This window comes from Oncorhynchus masou, chromosome 33, assembly GCF_036934945.1.
Source record: "Oncorhynchus masou masou isolate Uvic2021 chromosome 33, UVic_Omas_1.1, whole genome shotgun sequence".
NCBI lineage: Eukaryota > Metazoa > Chordata > Actinopteri > Salmoniformes > Salmonidae > Oncorhynchus > Oncorhynchus masou.
In genome coordinates this window covers 785,836-809,837 of record NC_088244.1, presented here as the reverse complement: position 1 = coordinate 809,837, position 24,002 = coordinate 785,836, and the positions used below count along the sequence as shown (strand labels likewise).

Sequence of the window (24,002 nt, the reverse complement as noted above, 5' to 3'; positions counted from 1 at the left end):
AAACAATAGGCCTATAGCAAATGACTCGGTACCGGTACCCCCTGTATATAGCCTCATTATTGTTATGTTATTGTATTACTTTTTATAATTAATTTTACTTGAGTTTATTTGGTAAATATTTTCTTAACTCTTCTTGAACTGCACTGTTGGTAAAGGGCTTAAGGGCTTGTAAGTAAGCATTTCACTGTAAAGTCTACAGTTGCTGGGGCACGTGGACAGTACAGTTCGATTTGATTTAAAATGCAGCATGTGGCATTCATTTTTCACATGCAAATTTTAGTAGTGCTCTATGCATGCCATTCCATGAGGGCAGCATTTATTTTTCAACTCGAATCAATGAGCCCAATCAGTCCTCCATGATAACAAACTCATAAACAGCAAAGTAGGGCTGGCTAATAAGTCCTTCGTTTTGGGGTTATGCTCAGGTAAAACTATTTGGCTAATCTATACTTCCATATTTCGAGGTCCTATTCTTGAAGATCAAGGGGTATAACATTTATTGGAATGACTGGAATGCTGATGGACTTTGGTTTTTAATGTAAAACTATAATTTAATAGTATTATTATATGTAGTAGAAAACGATGGGTTCGAAGACGCCTACATAACCAACCCATAAAATAAAATGTAACATCCATGTATTGCCAGCTATGTAAACTTTAACATTGATTTATCCTGCAATAGATGTTGTTAGATTGGTTACATACATTATTGTCTTCTTCTAATGCCTCTTAAAGGGAAAGTAATCTAAAAGTAACTGAGTGTAATCAGATTACATCACTGAGTTTGGGTAATACAGAAGTTATGTTACTGATTACAATTATAGACAGTTTACTAGTAACTGTAACGGATTACATTTAGAAAGTGACCCCAGCCAACCCTGGTCAATAACAGGCCATATCAACGGCAAGCTAATCTTCTTATAATGTTTGAGTTGTATCACATCCATTGGTGATTGGGAGTCCCATAGGTCGGAGCACAATTGGTCCAGCGTCGTCCGGGTTTGGCCGGGGTAGGCCGGGTTTGGTCGGGGTAGGCCGGGTTTGGCCGGGTTTGGCCGGGGTAGGCCGGGTTTGGTCGGGGTAGGCCGGGTTTGGTCGGGGTAGGCCGGGTTGGCCGGGGTAGGTCGGGGTAGGCCGGGGTAGGCCGGGGTCGGCCGGGGTAGGTCGGGGTAGGCCGGGGTAGGCCGGGGTAGGCCGGGTTTGGTCGGGGTAGGCCGGGTTTGGTCGGGGTAGGCCGGGTTTGGTCGGGGTAGGCCGGGTTTGGTCGGGGTAGGCCGGGGTAGGCCAGGTTTGGTCGGGTTCGGCCGTCCTTGTAAATAACAATTTGTTCTTAACTGACTTGTCTAGAAAAATAAAAGACATTTAGAAATAAAACATTGTTTGAACATGCAGTACATTTTCAAAATGCAAATGCAATGTGTGTAGTGAAATATATTTCCATGCTGAAGCCAATAATCAAACATGTTTGTTGCGACTGCCTATTCAAGGGTTAGTGCTTGAAACCATGATAAACTCAGTTCCTGACGATGGCTCACCTCTCATTGGGCAGCTTCAACCTCCCGCCTTTCATTCATTTGTTTCCACCTCTTAATTTCCGTCCTTGCCTCTTTTTTACCTCACCCTTTCCCAGTCCCCTCCCACTTTCCCAGTCCCCTCCCACTTTCCCAGTCCCTTCCCACTTTCCCAGTCCCCTCCCACTCACAAGGCAGGCAATTCGCTTGTCCTCCTCTTTACTAGAGGCTGTTCTCACTAATCTCACTGCAACCCCCCTTCTGGTCTCTGATCACTACTTAGTTTCCTTTTTTGTCTCCCTCTCCTCCAACTCTAACCACTCAGCCCCTACCCAGATTCCCTCTCTCTCCCTTCCTCTATCCTATCATTTGCCCCTTCTGCTAAATTCTTCTCCCTGCTGTCTCCTGATTATGTATCTTCGACCCTACTCTCATTCCTTTCTGCATCCTATAACATTGTCCCCATTCCTGCCGGTCGGCTTGACCCTCCCGCCTGCTCTGTGGCTGAGTGACCCCTTGCGAGCTGACAGAACAGGGCTGCGGGCAGCAGAGGAAAAATGGAGGAAAACAAAACTTTCGGAGGACTTATCATCCAAGACACTTTCCACCCGCTCCTCATTCACTCCACCTATTGCGTCCACTGGTCCCACTCACACATAACTACCCCACGCCTTGACCATGTTCTCCACTTTCTCTAGATTAAATTCTGTGACTAGTGAGGTCCGGCCACCCAACAACCTGCCCGCTCGACCTCATCCCCTCCTCCCTTCTCCAGACCATCTCTGGAGACCTTCTCCCATTCCTCACTTCCCTCATCAACTCATCCCTGACCCCTGACTGAGTCCCCTCTGACTTCAAAATGTCCAGAGTCACCCCTTCTCAAGAAACCAACACTCAATCCCTCGGATGTCAAAATCTACAGACCGGTATTCTTCTTTTCTTTCTTTTTAAAACACTTGAGTGTGCTGTCTCTGACGAACATTCTCGTTATCTCTCTCAGAATGATCTTCTTTACCCTAACCAGTCAGGTTTCAAGACGGGTCACTCAACCGAGACAGCTCTCTTTTGTGTCATGGAGGCTCTCCACACTGCCAAAACTGACTCTCTCCTCTGTTCTCATCCTCCTAGATCTATCCGCTGCCTTCAACACCATCAGATCCTGCTCTCCACCCTCTAATTGCTGGGCGTCTCAGGCTCTATCAGATCCTCCTCTCAGGGCTGGGAGTCTCAGGCTCTATCAGATCCTCCTCTCCACCCTCTCAGGGCTGGGTGTCTCAGACTCTATCAGATCCTCCTCTCCACCCTCTCAGGGCTGGGCGTCTCAGGCTCTATCAGATCCTCCTCTCCACCCTCTCAGGGCTGGGTGTCTCAGACTCTATCAGATCCTCCTCTCCACCCTCTCAGGGCTGGGTGTCTCAGACTCTATCAGATCCTCCTCTCCACCCTCTAATTGCTGGGCGTCTCAGGCTCTATCATATCCTCCTCTCCACCCTCTAATTGCTGGGCGTCTCAGGCTCTATCATATCCTCCTCTCCACCCTCTCAGGGCTGGGTGTCTCAGACTCTATCAGATCCTCCTCTCCACCCTCTCAGGGCTGAGTGTCTCAGGCTCTATCAGATCCTCCTCTCCACCCTCTAATTGCTGGGCGTCTCAGACTCTATCAGATCCTCCTCTCCACCCTCTCAGGGCTGGGCGTCTCAACCTCTCCACCCTCTCAGGGCTGGTTGTCTCAACCTCTCCACCCTCTCAGGGCTGGTTGTCTCAACCTCTCCACCCTCTCAGGGCTGGGCGTCTCAGGCTCTATCAGATCCTCCTCTCCACCCTCTCAGGGCTGGGCGTCTCAGGCTCTATCAGATCCTCCTCTCCACCCTCTCAGGGCTGGGTGTCTCAGGCTCTATCAGATCCTCCTCTCCACCCTCTCAGGGCTGGGCGTCTCAGGCTCTATCAGATCCTCCTCTCCACCCTCTCAGGGCTGGTTGTCTCAGGCTCTATCAGATCCTCCTCTCCACCCTCTTAGGGCTGGGAGTCTCAGGCTCTATCAGATCCTCCTCTCAGGGCTGGTTGTCTCAGGCTCTATCAGATCCTCCTCTCCACCCTCTCAGGGCTGGGCGTCTCAGGCTCTATCAGATCCTCCTCTCCACCCTCTCAGGGCTGGGCGTCTCAGACTCTATCAGATCCTCCTCTCCGCAGTCTCAGACTCTGCACACTCTTGGAATACTGGATTGTAATGATAACAGAACTATGAGTTTTTATTTTGAATTTCATTTATTGGTTGCATCTACGATTCGTAAATATGCAATTTAATTTTGCACACTTGTATCCTGATTAATGAAAGATTTAACAACTTGTAATTTGACATGTGAATACATTCAATAAGATTTGCAAGCATAATCTATTTTCAGAATTATTATAAATCAATTTACAAGTATGAATATTTTTCTGTGAATCAAAAATGACTGACACTTACTGATATTGAATCTACATGCGCTCGGGGTTCTGTCACTGTCGTCACGTTACCAAGAGATTCGTAAACTTGTAGAAAGTTTTGTAAATTTGTAGACAGAGATTCGCAAATAGATATCATATTTGAGCAGTTCTCGGGGCAGGACCTTTTACTCCTGACCAATCCGTTTCCTCTGCCAAAACCACAGACATCTAACCATGGGCTGGATTGTTCCTTCAATTAAATCTCAGGAAGTAGCTACCCACATGAGCAAAAGAGGGCGAGGTAAATCAAACCAAAACAAGCTACTTGAAGGTAAAAGTCTCTTTTTATCCTCGTTTATATCGATTTTTTTGTGTGAAAAGGCATGACAGTAGTTCGCTTATCATGTGAAATATAAATGTAGATTTCAGATGAACCCCAGACCAACCAATACAAGCTGGCCTCTGACATTCATCATAGCTTTATCAGACTGCTTTAGATGCAAGAGGAAAACAAATATATTTGCTAGTTAATCATCGGATTGATAAAGCTGCTGTACAGTAAATGCGGTTTGCTAGATAGATGTCTTGCTAAATTTAAAATTTAGGGAAAGCAAGCTAGTTAACTCCCACTATCATCACTGCATTGTAGCTAATGTTAGCTAAGTTTCTAGAAAATAAAAACTCTATATTTACTCTCTATATTTTAAAGACTTGTTACTGACTTTGAACACTTGTCAAACTACTTCATTCCACTGCCAGTTTATTGATTAGTTAGTTGGTGACTGAAAAAAGCTGCATTCTCAATTTCACAGCAAATAGACTAGCTAGTTAAAAGTAAATGGGGTCAACTTGATAAAGTTTATATGTAAAATTGTTTTTAAAAAATGATGGCACATTTAAGGTAGTTGTGGTTCCCAGCAACTTGAACCAGCACTGCAATTTGAGCAGTGAGATTAATTTCTTCCCCCTCTCTCCTCTTTTACTCAGGTTGAAGCACATCCCCAACACCCAGACAGACACCAGGTAAAACACCTTGGAGTTTATTCACAAGGTTAGAAGGAGAATAATGTGCAGATCTAATTCTATCATGCAGACTTGTAGCCAAACTTGTAACTTGGGAAGCTCATTCAATAACACAGACATGGGAGATTTCTGTCCCAGGGGACTAAACTGTGGCAAGTTTGTTTTTTTGTGTGTTTTTTTTCTCAATTATGATTTAATTGAATGTAAATAATGTATAGCACTTTTGGAGTCACTTTTCTTGTAAACAACAATAATGTTTCTAAACACTTCTACATTCATTGGGATGCTAGCATGATTATGGATCATTCTGAATGAATCGTGAATAATGATGAATGGGGACAGACGCATAATTACAAATACTTAACATTCTGATACTTTAATACACAAGTGAATTTTCATTTTGGTCCCCTAAAATGGCGGGGACTATGTACAAAAAGTGCTGTAATTTCTAAACGGTTCACCTGATATGGATTAAAATACCCTCGTATTAAAGCTGACAGTCTGCACTTTAACCTCAGTCATTGTATAATTTCAAAGTGCTGGAGTATAAATCCAAAATAACAAAAGAATTCACTGTCCCAATACTTTTGGATCTCATTGTATGTAAAAAAAAAAAAAGTTAAATATGCATGACTTAGCATTCAGTACCTCTATCCATCTCTGTACATGTGCTACAGAGGCAGAATATTCCAAGAACCTCCACAGCCATCTGACCACCTACCTGCGATCTCTCCACAGCACAGAGAAGTAAGCTCCGCTGGTTGTAATATACTTGACGCACTCCCAGACTTTTATCAAAAAAACTAACATGTCCACCCCTTTACCTCTAGGTGAGTCTGCTGGGCTGTGGAACTCTAGAACATCAACGAACCTGCCACCCTGTCAGCAGACAGTTCCCAGAGGAAGGATGCAACTATCAAGGCTGTAAATGGTCACATTTGGGGGATGACCACCAAATGCAATAAAGTTTTGTATAAACTACTCATGTTTTTATTTTACTTTAATAGGTTACAAAACATAACTTTTTCATGGCCTGTTGGTCTATTCATTTTTACTAAACTACTATGATAACTTAAACATCAGACCACAGGCAGAAAACAATGCGAGCTTATGGTTCAAAAAGCTCTCAGAATCAATCAGCACTGAAAAACGATCTGATGTGATTGGTCAAAATACCAGTTAGTGGAAAGAATATCAGAATTGGGCTGCCTGTCTCAACACAGCCAGAAACAAGTGAATATACTATAAGTCAGTTCTAGTGTTTGTAGCAGTTTCTTTGAGTGGTTACATATACAGTACATGTTAAATGTGACTTGCTGTAAACAAAGGGACGGTCCTAATGAAGGCCCTAGTATTCAGTTAGGTTGCTTGAAGATGTCACCATCCAGGCCCTTATCACAGCAGTGGCCTGATAGAGAGATGACAATAAATAGATGTCCCTTTCATCACCAAAGACGTGTTAGTATTTACTTTGCTTTCTAGTGATCTGACTCCCTCTACACCTGAAATGGAATGACAACAAAAACATGAAAACCAATGCCTTAGACCGCTGGGCTCCCGAGTGGTGCAGCGGTCTAAGGCAGAGAAGTCCCTACAAACCCGGATTTGATTCCCGGCTGTATCACAACTGGCTGTGATTGGGAGTCCCACAGGGCGGTGCACAATTGGCCCATTGTCGTCTGGGTTAGGGTTTGGCCCGGGTATGCAGTCATTGTAAATAAGAATTTGTAACTGACTTGCCTAGTTAAATAAATATGTGCACATAAGAAAATGATACCAACCAATAGCCCATTTGCTGTGAAAGGTCAATTTTTCTTTCCAACTTCTTTCGGTCAATCAATGAACAGGAAGTGGAAGGAAGTAGTTAACAAGTGTTCAAAAGTCAGTAACAAATATAGCTAGCATATACACTACCTATCAAAGCTTGGGGTCACTTAGAAATGTCCTTGTTTTTGAAAGAAAAGCTATTTTTTGGTCCATTAAAATAACATCAAATTGATCAGAAATACAGTGTAGACATTGTTAATGTTTTAAATGACTATTATAGCTTGAAACGGATGATTTCTAATGGAATATCTACATAGGCGTACAGAGTCCCATTATCAGCAACCATCACTCCTGTGTTCCAATGGCACGTTGTGTTAGCTAATCCAAGTTGAACATTTTAAAAGGCTAATTGAGCTTTAGAAAACCCTTTAGCAATTATGCTAGCACAGCTAAAAACTGTTTTTCTGATTAAAGAAGCAATAAAACTGGCCTTCTTTCGACTAGTTGAGTATCTGGAGCATTTGTGGGTTCGATTACGACCTTTCTTCTGAAACTCATCAGTCTATTCTTGTTCTGAGAAATGAAGGCGAGAAATTTCCAAGAAACTGAAGATCTCGTACAACGCCCTGTACTGCTCCCTTCACAGAACAGCACAAACTGGCTCTAACCAGAATAGAAAGAGTGGTGGGAGGCCCCAGTGCTCAACTGAGCAAGAGGACAATTACATTAGTGTCTAGTTTGAGAAATAGACGCCTTACAAGTCCTGAACTGGCAGCTTCATTAAATAGTACCCAGACTGGCCAATACAAATAAAAGATTGGCAAAATAACACCTCAAAGGAAGATTGGAAAAAAGTGTCATGGACAAACAAATCTAAGTTTGAGGTGTTCGGATCACAAAGAAAAACATTTGTGAGATGCAGAAAAAATGAAAAGATGCTGGAGGAGTGCTTGACGCAAAGTGTGAGATTTGTACAGGGTAAAAGGGATCTTGAAGAAGGAAGGCTATCCCTCCATTTTGCAACGCCATGTCATACCCTGTGGACGGCACTTAATTGGAGCCAATTTCCTCCTACAACAGGACAATGACCCAAAGCACAGATCCAAACTATGCAATAACTATTTAGGGAAGAAGCAGTCAGCTTGTATTCTGTCTATAATGGAGTGGCCAGCACAGTCACCGGATCTCAACCCTATTGAGCTGTTATGGGAGCAGCTTGACCGTATGGTACATAAGAAGTGCCCATCAAGCCAATCCAACTTGTGGCAGGTGCCTCAGGAAGCATGGGGTGAAATCTCTTCAGATTAGCTCAACAAATTGACAACTAGAATGGAGGATTCTTTGACGAAAGCAAAGTTTGAAGGACACAAGTATTATTTCAATTAAAAATCATTATTTTTCAAGACGATATTTCTTATTCATTTTGCATGTTTTCATGGAAACCAGGACATTTCTAAGTGGCCCCAAACTTTTGAAAGGTAGTGTAGATGTAACAGTATTGCTTCCGTCCCTCTCCTCGAACTACGGACCCGCTCTGTACACATCGACAACTGACGAAGCATCGTTACCCATCTCGCCCCTTGCAGAGCAAGGGGGACAACTACTTCCAGGTCTCAGAGAGTGATGTCACCGATTGAAATGCTATTTGCGCGCACCCCGCTAACTAGCTAGCCATTTCACATCAGTTACATAACATAGGCCTACCCCAGCCAAACCTGGGCCAATTGTGCACCACCCTATGGGGACTCCCAATGTGGTGCAGCCTGGATTCGAACCAGGTACGCCGTTTCTACTGAGATGCGCCACTCAGGAGCCCATTAGTTGCTGTCAATGGCTGGTCTGGAGTTCCTCTGAAATGTACAATTATATTTCACATGATAAGAAAACTACAGTCATGACTTCACAAAAAAAAATATTTACACAGAGAAACGAGACCATTTACCTCGTCCTCTATTGCCCATGTGGGTAGCTACTTCCTGAGATTTGATTGATGGAACAATCCAGCCAATATTTAGGCGAATGTGTTTTTGACAGATGGAAATGATTGGTCAGGAGTTGAAGCTCCTGCCCCCAGATCAAATTCATTTTTAATTGCAAATCTCTTTCTACAAACTTACTAAACTTTCTAAACATTTTTTTAGAATCTCTTGGTAACGTGACAATAGTGACAGAACTCCAAGCGTGTGCAGCTTCAAAATCTGCAAGTGTATTTTTGATTAACATCAGAATATTTATACACGTAAATGGACTTGTAATAATTCTGAAAATAAATTATGCTTGCAAAGCTTATTGAATGTATTCAAATGTCAAATTACTTCGTTTTATAACTTTTGTTAAATCTTTCACTCCTCATGATACAAGCTTGAAAAATAAAATTACACTTTAATCATAGTTGCAACCACAAATCTAAATATGCAACCAGGAAATTCAAAATACAAAACTCACGTAGTTCTGTCATCATTATAATATTATATTATTATACACCTTCTACGTGGCAGGCTGCTCTCATCTGTCTGCACCATGTACACTCCCAAGGGCTCATGTACTCTCCCGGTTCTAGTCCCTCTCCTCTTCTCTCTATAGACCAAGTCACTCAGCTCCGTCATATCCTCACATGGTCTCTTCTATCACTGCTATAAGGATGGACCTCTCCTCTACTCTCTATAGACCAAGTCACTCAGCTCCGTCATATCCTCACATGGTCTCTCCTACCACTGCTATTTGGATGACACTCAACTACTTTTCTCCTTCCACCTTCTGACACCCAGGTGGCCTGGCAGAGGTCTCAGCTTGGACGTTGGCCAGCCACCTCAAGGTCAACAAGACAGAGCAACTCTTCCTCCCAGGGAAGACCGGCCCTCTCCAAGACCTCTCCATCACAGTTGACAGCTCCACATTGTCCTCCTCCCAGAGTGCAAAGGACCTTCGTGTGACCCTGGACAACACCCTGTAGTTCTCTGCAAACATCAAGCCAGTGACCCGCTCCTGCAGGTTCATGCTCTACAACATCTGTAGAGTACGACCCTACCTCACACAGGAAGAGGAACATCCGTAGAGTACGACCCTACCTCACACAGGAAGAGGAACATCAGTAGAGTACGACCCTACCTCACACAGGAAGAGGAACATCTGTAGAGTACGACCCTACCTCACACAGGAAGAGGAACATCCGTAGAGTACGACCCTACCTCACACAGGAAGAGGAACATCCGTAGAGTACGGCCCTACCTCACACAGGAAGAGGAACATCCGTAGAGTACGACCCTACCTCACACAGGAAGAGGAACATCCGTAGAGTACGACCCTACCTCACACAGGAAGAGGAACATCCGTAGAGTACGACCCTACCTCACACAGGAAGAGGAACATCCATAGAGTACGACCCTACCTCACACAGGAACCAGTCCTTTCTGGACTCCTGCAACTCGCTGTTGGCTTGGCATCCCGCTTGTGCCATCAAAACTCTGTAGATTATCCAGAATTCCGTAGCCCGTCTGGTGTTCAACCTTCCTAAGTTCTTTCATGTCACTCCTCCGCACTCTCCACTGGCTTCCAGGTAGGTGAACCTTCGCCCCCAGTCTGAGGTTCTGAATGCTCTGGAGCAGGTTTTCATCAAGGACCTCTCGGTACTTTGCTCCATTCATCTTTCCCTTGATCCTGACTAGTCTCCCAGTCTCTGCGCTGAAACACATCTCCACACATGATGCTGCCACCACCATGCTTCACCGTAGGGACGGTGCCAGGTTTCCTCCAGACGTGATGCTTCGCATTCAGGCCAAATAATTCAATCTTGGTTTCATCAGACCAGAGAATCTTGTTTCTCATGGTCAGAGTCCTTTAGGTGCCTTTTGGCAAACACCAAGCGGACTGTCATGTGCCTTTTACTGAGGACTGGCTTCCTCCTGGCCACTCTACCATAAAGACCTGATTGGTGGAGTGCTGCAGAGTTGGTTGACATTCTGGAAGGTTCTCCCATCTCCACAGAAGATCTCTGTCAGAGTTACCATCGGGTTTTTGGTCACCGCCTTTCTGGTTTTATTTTTAATGATCTAAAAACCTGTTTTCACTTTGTCATTATGGGTTATTGTGATGTCATTATGGGTTATTGTGATGTCATTATGGGTTATTGTGATGTCATTATGGGTTATTGTGGTGTCATTATGGGTTATTGTGATGTCATTATGGGTTATTGTGTGTAGATTGATGTGACACAAATATTTAATAATTTTTAGAATAAGGCTGTAATTTAACAAAATGTAGAAACATTCAAGGGGTCTGAACACTTTCAGAATGCTCTGTATATAGTAATAATAACATAATATTTAATAAGTTGATGTTTCCAGATCGTGTGTGGCTAGCAGAGTGTACTCCAGTCTATGTCCAGTACTTTGTCAAGTTCTTCATCATCGGAGTGACTGTGTTGGTGGTGGCTGTACCTGAGGGCCTGCCGCTCGCTGTCACCATATCACTGGCCTACTCTGTCAAGGTACGTGAGGATGGGTATGTTTGGGTAAACGTGTACTTGTTTGTTAGAGATCTGAGAGGGTAGGAATAACAGTAGCAGGTAGCAAGCAATATGTTGGAGCTTCCAAATGGCCAATCACTGACACTATCACTAACAGCTGTCCAATCAGATCTTCACAGTTATGTAGGGCATATGGGGCAATTTGGGATTGGGCAAACCCACACAACAACATACTTCAGTTTCTATAGTACTATATGTAGAATTCTGAGGTTAACTGTCATCCTGTAGAGTCCTTCACACTGTAGAATCCCTCGACGGTGTAGTGCTTCCACTGCCTTCAGAAAGCATTCATACCCCTTACCTCTTCCAATATTTTGTTGTGTTACAGCCTAAATGATTTCAATTTATATTTTTTTTCTCTCACCCATCTACACACAATACCCAATAATGACGAAGTGAAAATATGTTTTCAGACTTTTTTGCAAATCTATTGAAAATGAAATATAGAAATATCTCATTTACATAAGTATTCACACCCCTGAGTCGGTAATTTGTAGAAGCACTTTTGGCAGCGATTACAGATGTGAGTCTTTCTGGGTACGTTTCTAAGAGCTTTCCACACCAGGATGGTGCATGATTTGCACATTATTCTTTAAAAAATTCTTCAAGCTCTGTCAAATTAGTTGTTGATCATTGCTAGGTCTTGCCATAGATTTTCAAGCAGATTTAAGTCTAAACTGTAACTCGTGAACATGCACTGCCTTCTTGGTAAGCAACTCCAGTGTAGATTTGGCCTTGTGTTTTCCATTTTTTATTTTATTTTTATTTAACCTTTATAGGCAAGTCAGATAAAACAAAATCTTATTTACAATGACGGCCTACCCAGGCCAAACCCGAACACTGGGCCAATTGTGAGCCGCCCTATGGGACTACCAATCACGGCTGGTTGTGATACAGCCTGGAATCAAACCAGGACCTGTAGTGACTCCTCTATCACTGAGATGCAGTGCCTTAGACCGTTGCGCGTCTCGGGAGCACTTTTAAAGTCCCTATTGGCCTCATGGCGAAATCCCTGAGCGGTTTCCTTCCTCTCAACTGAGCCAGGAAGGACGTCTGTGTCTTTGTAGTGACTGGGTGTATTGATACACTGAGTTAGGAAGGACACCTGTATCTTTGTAGTGACTGGGTGTATTGATACACTGAGTTAGGAAGGACACCTGTATCTTTGTAGTGACTGGGTGTATTGATACACTGAGTTAGGAAGGACACCTGTATCTTTGTAGTGACTGGGTGTATTGATACACTGAGTTAGGAAGGACACCTGTATCTTTGTAGTGACTGGGTGTATTGATACACTGAGTTAGGAAGGACACCTGTATCTTTGTAGTGACTGGGTGTATTGATACACTGAGTTAGGAAGGACACCTGTATCTTTGTAGTGACTGGGTGTATTGATACACTGAGTTAGGAAGGACACCTGTATCTTTGTAGTGACTGGGTGTATTGATACACTGAGTTAGGAAGGACACCTGTATCTTTGTAGTGACTGGGTGTATTGATACACTGAGTTAGGAAGGACACCTGTATCTTTGTAGTGACTGGGTGTATTGATACACTGAGTTAGGAAGGACACCTGTATCTTTGTAGTGACTGGGTGTATTGATACACTGAGTTAGGAAGGACGCCTGTATCTTTGTAGTGACTGGGTGTATTGATACACTGAGTTAGGAAGGACGCCTGTATCTTTGTAGTGACTGGGTGTATTGATACACCATCCAAAATGTAATAATAACTTCACCATGCTCAAAGGGATATTCAATGTCTGCTACTTTATTTTCACCCATCTACCAATCGGTGCCATCCTTTTCGAGGCATTGGAAAACCTCCCTGGTCTGTGTTTTAAATTCACTGATTGACTGAGGGACTTTACAGATAATTGTATGTGTGGGGTACAGAGATGAGAAAGTAATTAAACTATTAGAGTCAAAGTTAGTTATGTGACTTGTTACACACATTTGTACTCTGGAACTTATTTAGGACACAAAGGGGTTGAATACTTATTGACTCAATACATTTCAGCGTTTGATTTTTTTATTCATTAGTAAAGAAAATTGAAAAACATAATTCCACTTTATCATTATGGGGTATTCTGTGTAGGTTAGTGACACAAAACAAATAATTGAATCCATTTTGAATTCATGCTGTAACCCAACAAAATGTGGCGTCCATTTTAAATTCAGGTTGTAATGTGGAATAACAATACTATCTGAAAGCAATGTACTATATAATGTTGTTGTATATTGTCGAATACTACACACCAGTATCCCTCGATACAGTGCTCACGTTAGAATGATTTTGATCGATTGGGCTGCTTTACTGCTAGATTTTTCGATGCTGTTTTTATTTGAATGTGCTGTCTTTGGGGTGTCCCCTCGATGCCCCCTCGATGCCCCCTCGATGTCCCCTCGATGTCCCCTCGATGTCCCCTCGATGCCCCCTCGATGCCCCCTCGATGTCCCCACGATGCCCCCTCGATGCCCCCTCGATGCCCCCTCGATGCCCCCTTGATCGCGTTGTGCTTCATATAGAGTTCTGTAGTGTACTGTAGAATATTCTACCCCACACGGTAGTATACCTTGATTGATTCATTTTATTTGAGTATTTAAAAACACAATACAACCATAAATGTGAATGCAATTCATTTAGAAATTTGTTGAGATTAACACAAAACAGTTTTAAAGATGTTACTATGCAGAAATCTCTCCTCGATTTCATGGTTGCTAAAAATCTAATAGTTTGCCTAATTTCAGTTTTGTGACAAAACAAGCAAGTATAGTGCCATCTAAACCGCTGTGAAGTATATTTTCTATATCCAAAAATAATATAATATACAAAACAAAATCCCTCAGAGTGTTGAGAATCATTGTACCACCTCAACCACCGTGAAATGTCTTTAAAAAAACAAAACAATTACCAGTATTTTCATCTGTTTCACACCGTTTGTACAAAACCAAAAGTAAAAGATGCAAAAACTAAACTTAAGCATGGGAAGCATAGAAATAGAGCACAGAGAACAGATCTACCGCTTCTTAGACTTGCTTTCAATGAGAATGACAGATCTATGTACATTTGGTCGGAACACCCAAAAAGTTATATTGCAGCTTTCAATGTATTTCCACTGTGGTCTTAGTTCAAACATGCTGAACATTTACAGGTAACCCACATGAAAAAAATACTCTAGAATAATATTGCCTAAATACTGTAGCATTACTATATTTACTGTGCATTCGGAAAGTATTCAGAACCCTTGCCCTTATCCACATTTTGTTACGTTACAGCCTTATTCTAAAAATGATTAAATTACATTTTCTTTCCCTCATCAATCTACACACAATACCCTATAATGACAAACCAATAACAGGTTATAACAGGACATTTTAGCATTTTAGCAAATTTATTACAAATTAAAAACTGAAATATCACATTTAAGTATTTAAGTATTCAGACCCTTTACTTTGTTGATAGGTCAGACGGAAGCAGCTCCTCAGTAAAAGGCACATGACAGCCCGATTGGAGTTTGCCAAAAGGCACCTAAAGAAATTTTATTTTACCTTTACTTAACTAGGCAAGTCAGTTAAGAACAAACTCTTATTTTCAATGACGGCCTAGGAACAGTGGGTTAACTGCCTGTTCAGGGGCAGAACAACAGATTTGTACCTTGTCAGCTCGGGGGTTTGAACTTGCAGCCTTCCGGTTACTAGTCCAAAGCTCTAACCACTAGGCTACCCTGTCTGCTGTACCCAAAATTACAACCAACTAATTGTAGCATTGCCGCAAAAATGGAAGAGGGAAAGGGGAAAAAAGTAAGGTACTTGTCTGTCGGCCCTGCATTAAAGACCAAAATTGGTTGAATAGAATTGTGATAAGTAAAAAAGTATACTACTTTCAAATTATCACACACAATTCTTGCAACCAATATAATGTTATTTATATGTGGGGATACAATCTTCCCAGCCCTGCAGATTTTGCTGCGAGGAGGCAGATTCATTAGATCATTTATTTTCATAGTGTCCATATGTAGCTTGTTTTTGGTCGGAGGTTCAGGAATGGCTGAAGAATTGCAACATTTACCTGAAGCTAACCATGCAGATAGCACAACTGGGTGATTTGAAAAATCAGAGTGAATCGATCAATAATTTAATAATACTTTTAGCAATGTTTATTTACAATCTGTGGAAACAATGAGAATAGAAAGGTTCAGAACTTTTGTGAAACATCACAGCACAGTTGAAAAATATATGACAAATAGAAATTCAATATAGATGGTGTTGAGAGATAGATGGGAGGGGTTGAGTGGAGCTGAAGGTTGGGACTGGATGGTGTAGAGATAGATGGGAGGGGTTGTATGGAGCTGAAGGTTGAGACTGGATGGTGTAGAGATAGATGGGAGGGGTTGAATGGAGCTGAAGGTTGGGACTGGATGGTGTAGAGATATATGGGAGGGGTTGAATGGAGCTGAAGGATGGGACTGGATGGTGTTGAGAGATAGATGAGAGGGGTTGAGTGGAGCTGAAGGATGGGACTGGGTGGTGTTCAGAGATAGATGGCAGGGGTTGAATGGAGCTGAAGGATGGGACTGGATGGTGTTCAGAGATAGATGGGAGGGGTTGAATGGAGCTGAAGGTTGGGATTGGATGGTGTTCAGAGATAGATGGGAGGGGTTGAATGGAGCTGAAGGTTGGGACTGGGTGGTGTTCAGAGATAGATGGGAGGGGTTGAATGGAGCTGAAGGTTGGGACTGGATGGTGTTCAGAGATAGATGGGAGGGGTTGAATGGAGCTGAAGGTTGGGACTGGATGGTGTTCAGAGATAGATGGGAGGGGTTGAATGGAGCTGAAGGTTGGGACTAATAATAACAAATAACAAAGGGATAACTAATGTAATAATAATGTCCATAAAACGTCTATGGGTTAAGAACTTTTGTGAAAGAGCCCAGTTTAAAAGATATAGAAAATAAAAAATAAAAGCAATAATAATAATAGTAATAGATGGTTGAGGGTAGAGGAAGGACATCAGTAATAGATGGGAGAGGTTGAGGGTAGAGGAAGGACATCAGTAATAGATGGTTGAGGGTAGAGGAAGGACATCAGTAATAGATGGTTGAGGGTAGAGGAAGGACATCAGTAATAGATGGTTGAGGGTAGAGGAAGGACATCAGTAATAGATGGTTGAGGGTAGAGGAAGGACATCAGTAATAGATGGTTGAGGGTAGAGGAAGGACATCAGTAATAAATGGTTGAGGGTAGAGGAAGGACATCAGTAATAGATGGTTGAGGGTAGAGGAAGGACATCAGTAATAGATGGGAGAGGTTGAGGGTAGAGGAAGGACATCAGTAATAGAGGTTGAGGGTAAAGGAAGGACATCAGTAATAGATGGGAGAGGTTGGGGGTAGAGGAAGGACATCAGTAATAGATGGTTGAGGGTAGAGGAAGGACATCAGTAATAGATGGGAGAGGTTGAGGGTAGAGGAAGGACAGCAGTAATAGATGGTTGAGGGTAGAGGAAGGACATCAGTAAAAGATGGGAGAGGTTGAGGGTAGAGGAAGGACAGCAGTAATAGATGGTTGAGGGTAGAGGAAGGACATCAGTAATAGATGAGAGAGGTTGAGGAAGGACAGGAGTAAAAACAAAATGTAACTATTGTAAAATAGTCTGTGTCCATAAAATGTAAATAGTACGTAGAAGCTGGAAGTAGAAGCAAAGTTTACATACACTTAGGTTGGAGTCATTAAAACTTGTTTTTCAACCACTCAACAAATGTCTTGTTAACAAACTATGGTTTTGGCAAGTCGGTTAGGACATCTACTTTGTGCATGACACAATTTTTTTTTCCCAACAATTGTTTACAGACAGATTATTTCACTGTATCACAATTCCAGTGGGTCAGAAGTTTACATACACTAAGTTGACTGTGCCTTTAAACAGCATGGAAAATTCCATTGCTTTAGAAGCTTCTGATAGGCTAAGAGTCAATTTGAGGTGTACCTGTGGATGTATTTCAAGGCCTACCTTCATACTCAAGTGTCTCTTTGCTTGACATCATGGGAAAATCCAAATAAATCAGCCAAGACCTCAGGAAAATAATTGTAGACCTCCACAAGTCTGGTTCATCCTTGGGAGCAATTTCCAAATACCTGAAGGTACCACGTTGATCTGTCCAAACAATAGTACGCAAGTATAAACACCATGGGACCACGCAGCCGTCATACCGCTCAGGAAGGAGACGCGTTCTGTCTCCTTGAGATGAATGTATTTTGGTGCGAAATGTGCAAATCAATCCCAGAACAACAGCTAAGGACCTTGTGAAGATGCTGGAGTATCCATAGTAAAATGAGTCCTATATCGACATAACCTGAAAGGCCGCTCAGCAAGGAAGAAGCCACTGCTCCAAAACTGCCATAAAAAAGCCAGACTACAGTTTGCAACTGCACATGGGGACAAGGATTGTACTTTTTGGAGAAATGTCCTCTGGTCTGATGAAACAGAAATAGAACTGTTTGGCCATAATGACCATCGTTATGGTTGGAGGAAAAAGGGGGTGGCTTGCAAGCCGAAGAACACCATTACAACTGTGAAGCACAGGGGTGGCAGCATCAAGTTGTGGGGGTGCTTTGCTGCAGAAGGGACTGGTGCACTTCACAAAATAAATGTCATCATGAGAAGGAAAATTATCTGGATATATTGAAGCAACATCTCAAGACAGGAAGTTAAAGCTTGGTTGCAAATGGGTCTTCCAAATGGACAATGACCCCAAGCATACTTCCAAAGTTGTGGCAAAATGGCTTAAGGACATCCAAGTCAAGGTATTGGAGTGGCCATCACAAAGACCTAAATCCTATAGAACATTTGTGGGCAGAATGTGTGAGCAAGGAGACATACAAACCTGACTCAGTTACACCAGCTCTGTCAAGAGGAATGGGCCAAAATTCACCCATCTTATTGTGGGAAGCTTGTGGAAGGCTACCCGGAACATTTGACCCAAGTTAAACAATTTAAAGGCAATGCTACCGAATACTAATTGAGTGAATTCTGACACACTCTGGATGTGATGAAAGAAATAAAATCTGAAATAAATCATTCTCACTGCGATTATACTGACATTTCACATTCTTAAAATAAAGTGGTGATCCTAACTGACCTAAGACAGGGCATTTTTACTAGGATTAAATGTCAGGAATTGTGAAAAACTGAGTTGAAATATATATATATATTTGGCTGAGGTGTATGTAAACTTCCGACTTCAACTGTATGTGTGTATATGTACGTATATGTACGTATGATATTTGCAAGATATTTGCAAGATCCTTGATGAAAATCTGCTCCAGACCACTCAGGACCTCAGACTGGGGAGAAGGTTCGCCTTCCAACAGGACAACAACCCTAAACATACATCCAAGAAAACGCAGGAGTTGCTTCGGGGCAAGTCTATTGAATGTCCTTGAGTGTCCAGCCAGAGCCCGGACTTGATCCCAATCGAACGTCTCTGGAGATAGCTGTGCAGTGATGCTCCCCATCCAACCTGACAGAGCTTGAGAGGATCTGCATAGAAGAATGGGAGAATCTCCCCAAATACAGATTTGCCAAGTTTGTGGCGTCATACCCAAGAAGACTCAAGACTGTAATTGCTGACAAAGGTGCTGAACAAGGTCCCGAGTAAAGGGTCTGAATACTTATGGAAAAAAGGACATTTCAGCTTTTTATTTCTAATAACTTTGCTAAAATTTCTAAAAACCTGTTTTTGCTTTGTCATTTTGGGGTATTGTGTGTAGATTGAAGGAAAAAAACACTGTAATTAATTTTAGAATAACGTAACAAAATGTGTAAAAAGTCAGGGGGTCTCAATAATTTCTGAATGCACTGTATAACAAAATGGATATTTTAGAAATACAAATGACAGTCACCTTATTGGAGGGCGCTGCCAATAAACGTCCTGGACATAATGAACATCACATGAATAAACTCACTGACGGTCAAACTCAACACGTATCAACCATCGACCCCAAAAATTTCTTCAAGACAGCATGGCCACAAAATGGTTGCTCACAGGAATAAACCAACAGCAACAACGCTGTACAGCCTAAACATACTTTTCCTTCATGTCCTCTCTTAGTAAGGGTGATAAGGGAAACAATAACAAACTTTTTTTAGATGAGGCTTATGGTGATACCCAATCTACCGTGGGATTCCAGTTAACCCTTTACTGCAGTGGGCTAAATCAGGATCACACAGAGTGTTTATTTAACTGCAGTGGGCTAAATCTGGATATTTAGATATTAGACAACCAATAATATGTACTCAGACATCAGACAACCAATAATATGTACCCAGACATCAGACAACCAATAATATGCACCCAGACATCAGACAACCAATAATATGTACCCAGACATCAGACAACCAATAATATGCACCCAGACATCAGACAACCAATAATATGTACTCAGACATCAGACAACCAATAATATGCACCCAGACATCAGACAACCAATAATATGCACCCAGACATCAGACAACCAATAATATGCACCCAGACATCAGACAACCAATAATATGCACCCAGACATCAGACAACCAATAATATGCACCCAGACATCAGACAACCAATAATATGTACTCAGACATCAGACAACCAATAATATGCACCCAGACATCAGACAACCAATAATATGTACTCAGACATCAGACAACCAATAATATGCACCCAGACATCAGACAACCAATAATATGCACCCAGACATCAGACAACCAATAATATGCACCCAGACATCAGACAACCAATAATATGCACCCAGACATCAGACAACCAATAATACAATACATGAATAAGTGACCTTAATCAATCAAGTACACGGGAGGAGCAAAAAACCGTCATACACTCGGCCCTCGTTGGAATGAGTTTGACACATGGTGTATAGGCTGTGTGGTGTCGATGCAGTTCGTTTATTTCTGTGAGCAACCATTTTGTGGCCATGCATTTTGTGGCTGTTGGGGAGTGGGGGGTCTAAGGTGATGTTGAAGGGGGGGTCTAAGGTGACGTTGAGAGGTGGGGGTTAAGGTGACGTTGAGAGGGGGGTCTAAAGTGACGTTGAGAGGTGGGGGTTAAGGTGACGTTGAGAGGGGGGTTAAGGTGACGTTGAGAGGTGGGGGTCTAAGGTGGCGTTGAGAGGGGGGTCTAAGGTGACGTTGAGAGGGGGGGGTCTAAGGTGACGTTGAGAGGGGGGGGTCTAAGGTGACGGTGAGAGGGGGGGGTCTAAGGTGACGTTGAGAGGGGGGGGTCTAAGGTGACGTTGAGGGGGGGGGGGGGTTCTAAAGTGACGTTGAGAGGTGGGTCTAACGTGACGTATGGGATTGTTTTGAAGATGGTCATACTATGAATTATTTAGCTATTTGATTTAGACTTGTAGGACCCCTTTACGTGTGAAACTAAATCACAAGAAACAAGGTTCTGAAGTGTTTGTAATATATCTAGGAGCTATAAGAAAACTCATGAAACACTTTCAGTTTTACACGTATTTAACCGCTTTTTGGGGTAGGAACAAAACTACCTTTATACTTCCATTTGTTTTTTAAAACCTGGTTCTGTTTTTAAAAATGATTTTACTTAGATTGATCTGTCTAACCTTTAGATGTTACAATTGTACTTAAAAAAACATTTAACATTTTTAAGGTGTTTGGTCCGTTGCATTGCTCAGAGCTTTTACCCAACTGGTAGTTTTGCCATTTTAGCTAACCCTAGTCGGCAGGTGTTCCTCTCTCCTCCTGTAGAAAATGATGAAGGATAATAACCTGGTTCGCCACCTGGATGCGTGTGAGACGATGGGGAACGCTACGGCCATCTGCTCCGACAAGACCGGCACTCTGACCACCAACCGCATGACTGTCGTACAGACCTTCCTAGGTAACATACACACACACACACACACACGCACACGCACACGCACGCACACGCACACGCACACACGCACACGCGCGCACACACGCACACACGCACACGCACACGCACACACACACACACGCACACGCACACGCACACACACACACATGCACACACAGTGTCCCAGTAGTAAAGTGTGTCTTGTGTGTTTGTAGGTGACCAGCACCACCGGTCAGTTCCGGAACCAAAACAGGTCAACCCCAAGACTCTAGAACTACTGGTCAACGCCATCGCTATCAACAGCGCCTACACATCCAAGATCATGGTGCAGAGAGGGACGGGGGGTGGAAGGGAGGAGATAGGGACAGACTGACACCAATACTGAGTGATGGAGAAATAGACAAGAGACTGAGACCAACACTGAGACTGACAGATAGAGAAATAGACAAGAGACTGACACCAACACTGAGACTGAGAGACAGAGAAATAGACAAGAGACTGACACCAACACTGAGAGACAGAGAAATAGACAAGAGACTGAGACCAACACTGAGACTGACAGATAGAGAAATAGACAAGAGACTGACACCAACACTGAGACTGAGAGACAGAAAAATAGACAAGAGACTGACACCAACACTGAGAGATGGAGAAATAGACAAGAGACGGAAACCAACACTGAGACTGAGAGACAGAGAAATAGACAAGAGACTGACACCAACACTGAGACTGAGAGACGGAGAAATAGACAAGAGACTGACACCAACACTGAGAGACAGAGAAATAGACAAGAGACTGACACCAACACTGAGAGACAGAGAAATAGACAAGAGACTGACACCAACACTGAGAGACAGAGAAATAGACAAGAGACTGACACCAACACTGAGACTGAGAGACAGAGAAATAGACAAGAGACTGACACCAACACTGAGAGACAGAGAAATAGACAAGAGACTGACACCAACACTGAGACTGAGAAATAGACAAGAGACTGACACCAACACTGAGACTGAGTGACAGAGACAGGGAAAAAGACAAGAGACTGACACCAACACTGAGAGACAGAGAAATAGACAAGAGACTGACACCAACACTGAGACTGAGAGACAGAGAAATAGACAAGAGACTGACACCAACACTGAGACTGAGAGATGGAGAAATAGACAAGAGAATGACACCAACACTGAGACTGAGAGACAGAGAAAAAAACAAGAGACTGACACCAACACTGAGGGACAGAGAAAAAGACAAGAGACTGACACCAACACTGAGACTGAGAGACAGAGAAAAAAACAAGAGACTGACACCAACACTGAGGGACAGAGAAATAGACAAGAGACTGACACCAACACTGAGACTGAGAGACAGACAGTATTTGTTGGTCAATACTAATAAAACATGTTTACCCCCCCCCCCCCCCCCAGCCTGCAGACCAGGAGGGGGGTCTAGCTAAGCAGGTGGGGAACAAGACAGAGTGTGGCCTGCTGGGCTTCGTTCTGGACCTACAGCAAGACTACAGCGCTGTCCGAGATCGGGTCCCTGAGGAACAGCTGTTCAAGGTTCGTTTAAATGCACCTAACATTATTATTGTATACCGGTTATTTTACCAGGTATTCATACTGAGACCAAGGTCTCTTTTACAGGTGAGCTCTGATTTACAGAAAATACACACATCAATATAAATCAAAAATGGAAGCAGAAAGAAAACAGGGTCATGAAAAACAAACACATTCATCAGTATGCAGGACCTATTTCAATTCTATACAACTATACAAGGTCAGTTATTACATCAGTTATTAGGTTATTATATTACAAGGTAACAACTACAACAGGGTCAGTTATTACATCAGTTATTAGGTTATTATATTACAAGGTAACAACTACAACAGGGTCAGTTATTACATCAGTTATTAGGTTATTATATTACAAGGTAACAACTACAACAGGGTCAGTTATTACATCAGTTATTAGGTTATTTTATTACAAGGTCACAACTACAACAGGGTCAGTTATTACATCAGTTATTAGGTTATTATATTACAAGGTAACAACTACAACAGGGTCAGTTATTACATCAGTTATTAGGTTATTATATTACAAGGTAACAACTACAACAGGGTCAGTTATTACATCAGTTATTAGGTTATTATATTACAAGGTAACAACTACAACAGGGTCAGTTATTGCATCAGTTATTAGGTTATTATATTACAAGGTAACAACTACAACAGGGTCAGTTATTGCATCAGTTATTAGGTTATTATATTACAAGGTAACAACTACAACAGGGTCAGTTATTACATCAGTTATTGGGTTATTATATTACAAGGTAACAACTACAACAGGGTCAGTTATTGCATCAGTTATTAGGTTATTATATTACAAGGTAACAACTACAACAGGGTCAGTTATTACATCAGTTATTAGGTTATTATATTACAAGGTAACAACTACAACAGGGTCAGTTATTGCATCAGTTATTAGGTTATTATATTACAAGGTAACAACTACAACAGGGTCAGTTATTACATCAGTTATTAGGTTATTATATTACAAGGTAACAACTACAACAGGGTCAGTTATTACATCAGTTATTAGGTTATTATATTACAAGGTAACAACTACAACAGGGTCAGTTATTGCATCAGTTATTAGGTTATGATATTACAAGGTAACAACTACAACAGGGTCAGTTATTACATCAGTTATTAGGTTATTATATTACAAGGTAACAACTACAACAGGGTCAGTTATTACATCAGTTATTAGGTTATTATATTACAAGGTAACAACTACAACAGGGTCAGTTATTGCATCAGTTATTAGGTTATTATATTACAAGGTAACAACTACAACAGGGTCAGTTATTAC

At 42.2% G+C, this 24,002-nt stretch overlaps 1 long non-coding RNA gene and 1 pseudogene across 1 annotated transcript; both read left to right on the top strand.

Annotated features, from left to right (window-relative positions):
- Positions 1-24,002, top strand: part of LOC135527669 (plasma membrane calcium-transporting ATPase 3-like) — a 151,624-nt pseudogene that overhangs the window by 56,892 nt on the left and 70,730 nt on the right.
- Positions 3,909-6,395, top strand: LOC135527671 (uncharacterized). The gene is made up of 3 exons (XR_010453465.1): positions 3,909-4,961; positions 5,639-5,708; positions 5,792-6,395. It is a non-coding gene; the product is annotated as an uncharacterized LOC135527671 (long non-coding RNA).